We start from the raw sequence: 4,204 nt of genomic DNA on the forward strand, positions 1-4,204 counted from the left end.
AGGGATGGTGCGCGAGAGTAAATCTCCGCACTCGACACCCACGTTCTGTGTCAGAAAGCCGAACGGCAAGTGGCGCATTGTTTATGCTTTTAACAAGCTAAATGCGGCCACTATCCCGGCGCAAACGCCGATTCCTCGCAAGGATGTTCTGCAGAACAACATGGTAGGCTGTACGTTGTACAGTGCGCTCGACTTGGTCGATGGTTACTACCAATTGCTCATGAGAGCGAGCGACATTCCGCTGACAGCGGTGAGTACTCCGAGTGGTATGCTCTGGGAGTGGCTGGTCATGCCCCAGGGGCTGTCGAACGCACCAGCAACGTTCAATCGTCTTGTGACGCAGTTGTTTAGGCCCCACCGGGCGTACGCTCAGACGTACTTTGACGATATATTCGTCCATAGTCGTGCCGAGCACGGAAAGTCAGACGTGGATAACCACATTGACCACTTGCGAGCGGTGCTCGAGTGCATGCGCACTAATAAGTTGTATGCGAACTTGGACAAGTGCGTCTTTGGCGCGGAGGAGATACCTTTCCTCGGGTGCTTCATTGGGAAGCGTGGCTTACGGGCAGATCCTGCCAAAGTCAAGGCCATCGTGGACTGGCCGGTTCCCAAGAACCAAAAAGACTTACGCAAGTGGCTAGGCTTAGCCAATTACTTGCACAAGTACAGCGCGAACTACGCGGAGATGGCTCGGCCATTATCAGATCTCCTAAAGAAGGACACACCATGGTGCTGGAACGTCGAGCACGACGGAGCCTTTGAGGCTGTGAAGGAGAGCCTCCTCCAGGCTCCGATCCTTGCGCTACCGGACCCGGATAGTCCGTTTAGCGTCGTCTGTGACGCCTCCGATTTTGCAATCGGTTGTGCTTTACTACAAGCAGACGCCGAAGGGCGTGAGCGCGTGATCGCGTTTGAGTCTCGCCAGCGCAAAGCTGCAGAGAAGAACTATCCAGTTCATGACAAAGAGCTACTTGCAATGAAGTATGCTCTAGTCAAATTCAGGGTACACCTGCTAGGCTCTAAGCCTTTTGTGATATTTACAGATCATGCGTCGTTACGCACTGCGACCAAGTCGCCTCATCTCTCTCAGAGAATGGCAAGATGGCTTTCCTTCTTTGCTGAGTATAACTTCGAGGTGAAGTACAAGCCGGGGCGACTTAATGTAGTGGCCGATGCGCTCTCGCGCAGGCCGGACTACGAGTTAGCTCATGTCACGACAGTGACGTCGTCAGTGTCTGACTTGATACGCGGAGCGTATGCACAAGACGACATGTGCGTAGCGCTGCTACGGGCTCTTGGGAGCGAAGAGTTTAAAGACGCTGACAAGGAATTGTCTGGGCGCTTACGCGCGAGGCTGTATCGATACTCACTCGATGGCGGCCTGCTGTACTACAGCACCGACTCTGAGGATAACCCTCGTGTAGTCGTTCCTCATGATGAGGATCTAAAGTATCGAATCCTCTATGAGGTTCATGATACGCCCGTGGGCGGGCACTTAGGTCGGGAGAAGACCTATGGCTCGGTGAGCTCGATGTACTGGTGGCCCAAGATGTATAAGTGGGTCGGCACCTATGTACGCACGTGTGAGACGTGTCAACGGACAAAGTCCGCGCCGAGCACGGCAGCGCCATTGGCGAGTTTGCCTGTCCCCAAGGGATGCTGGCAGTCCATGAGTATGGACTTTGTGTTTGGCCTTCCCAAGGATAAGGCGGGAAACACAGGTATAGTGGTCTTTGTAGACCGATTGAGCAAGATGGCTCATTTAGCGGCGGTGCCGGACACCATAGATGGTGAAGGTACAGCTTTGCTGTTTTTAGACCGAGTCTTTCGCCAACATGGCTTGCCTGAGGCAATTGTCTCGGATCGAGACCCGCGCTTCACCGCGAAGTTCTGGACGTCCCTCTTCAGAGTGCTCGGCCCTCGTTTGGACATGTCCACAGCGGACCATCCGCAGACCGATGGTCAAACCGAACGCGTGAATCGCGTTGTGGAGGATACCCTCCGAAGCGTATGCGCTGAGGCGCCAAAACGCTCGCGGCAGATGCTCCCACTCGTTGAGTTCGCATTAAATAATGCAGTGCACGCCTCGACAGGCTACACTCCGTTCTATGTGAACGGCTTGGTTAGCCCTCGCGTCCCACTGACGCCGCCACGCAGTGGCTCAGGGCTTGATGAGGGAGGGATAGCCGAGCGGCTAGCTGATGTCAGCCCTGTTGCGGTTCGCAAGCAAGTCGATGACTTTGTCTCTTTGAGACTGAGCGTAATGCGTCAAGTACGCGACGCTATGGCTGAAAGCCAAGACACGCAGAAGGAACATGCAGATGCCAAGGGCAGAAGCAATGTTGAGGGGTTTGAGGTCGGAGACCAAGTTTTATTAAACGCTAAAAACCTACCTACTCATGCAGTGTCTGCAGTCTTCAAAACGAAGTTAAGACCTCGGTTCATAGGACCGTTTAAGGTCGTGGCCAGGAAGGGCCTAGCGTATACGCTCAACCTTCCGAAGAAGATGCGCACGCATCCGGTCTTCTATGTTGGCTTGCTTAAGCCATATCAAGACCCTGCTCAGGTGAGCGCGGAGGCGTTGGCACCAACGGTGGCTGGACCACGGACAGCTGCAGGGCAGCAAGTGGTAGAGCCACGAGAGGCTGAACGACAGCAAGTGGTGGATACACAGATGGCTGATCAACAGCATGTGGCAGAGCCACAGGTCGCGGAGCGAAGTGCTCGAGATGCAGGAGCAAGCCAAGCTGAACGCTCAGCCGAGCGACTGGACGCTCAAGATCCGAGACCTGGTTGTGAGTCAACAGTGGTGGCTCTAACCTATCCACAAGGCGGATCATCTCTTCGAGATCGACCGATGGGCGGTGAACGGGAACGTTCGCGTCGTGGACGCCGGCGTCGTATGGACGCAGACGCCGTTCCGGCAAGTGCTGACTCTCCCCGCGAGAGCCCAGCTGAGGCAAGGCCTCCTCCAGCTCTGCTCGATGAGCATGGTGAGCTCCACTTTCACGTGGAACGCCTTGTGGCGTGGCGTAGACGCCAGGGTCGTACCTAGTACTTGGTGAAGTGGAGGGGTTACCCTCACTCACAGAACGCATGGGAGTTTGAGGCTATCCTCCGGCAAGATTGCCCTGACGTCGTTGACGCTTACGACCGGGCACATCATGTGCCGAAGCGCCACCATAACGTGCGACAGCGTCGCCAGGCGCTGGGCGCCTCCCACTAGAGTGGGGAGCGATCAGGTCAGTAGTTGAGCTCGGGCCTTGCCACTTGCCTGAAGCAGCCAGCTCGTACGTATGAGCGGTGCTCGCAGCGGGAGCAGGAGGTGGAGAGACCTCGTAGTGTTAAGGACATGGTCCGAAGGAAGCAGGTGCTTCGTTGTTATTCGTGAACAAGCTTCAGGCATAAGCGTCTCGATAGACGCATAGTTGTTTTGAAACAACTTGCTCGATGAGCATTATCCAAATGTGGATGCGCTGTAACAGCGAAAATGGTGTCCCGGACGGGGATCGAACCACCGACCTGTGGCTTCCAAAGCCAACGCTCGACCACTGAGCTAAAAGAGGATTGCTCTTAAGCTTGTCCAAGCGTGGACAATCGTTCATGGAACGACAGGGCTGTGCCCTGGTGGGTTCGAACCACCGACCTGTGGCTTCAAAGCCAACGCTCAACCATTGAGCTAAAAGGGTGTTGTCTTAAGCTTGTCCAAGCGTGAACAATCGTTCATGGAACGAGAAGGCTGTGCGCTGGTGGGTTCGAACCACCGACCTATCGCTTGTGAAGCGAGTGTTCAACCGCTGAGCTGTTGTTGACGACTCGAATGAGTCAAGAGCATTGCTCTAAGCGGTTTGCAACTCTTGGAGTAGGCGCGGAGCGCGAGCGTAGGTCTGAGACCGCTTGAGAGCAAGATGCGCGCTACGCTTGAAACATTGGGCCGTGGGCCGACGACGAGAAGCTGGGCATCAACGATGCGTAGGCGTTTGTGAGCTCACGGAGCTGTACAACGCTGGGGTGAGGTGTAGTAACCTCCGCCGTCTTAACAAGACGTGACCTCGCTGAGGAAAGTTTCGAGAACGGAATGTTCTCATCTTAGTGGGGGAGAGTGTAACGGGGTTACATAGTGTGGAACACACAGGGGTACGAAGTACCCGGAGAGTTAACAAACTCTCAGTACATAAGTTGGAGAGTTAACAAGGTCTCT

The 4,204-nt window shown here is 55.0% G+C and overlaps 1 pseudogene across 1 annotated transcript; it reads right to left on the minus strand.

Moving 5' to 3' along the window:
- Positions 1–3,497: 3,497 nt before the first annotated feature.
- On the minus strand, positions 3,498–3,568 carry PITG_26959 (annotated as a pseudogene). Its single transcript has one exon. The product of its transcript is annotated as a tRNA-OTHER (tRNA).
- Between the last annotated feature and the right edge of the window lie 636 nt (positions 3,569–4,204).

The sequence above is a fragment of the Phytophthora infestans genome, genomic scaffold (genome assembly GCF_000142945.1).
Source record: "Phytophthora infestans T30-4 supercont1.13 genomic scaffold, whole genome shotgun sequence".
Lineage (NCBI taxonomy): Eukaryota > Oomycota > Peronosporomycetes > Peronosporales > Peronosporaceae > Phytophthora > Phytophthora infestans.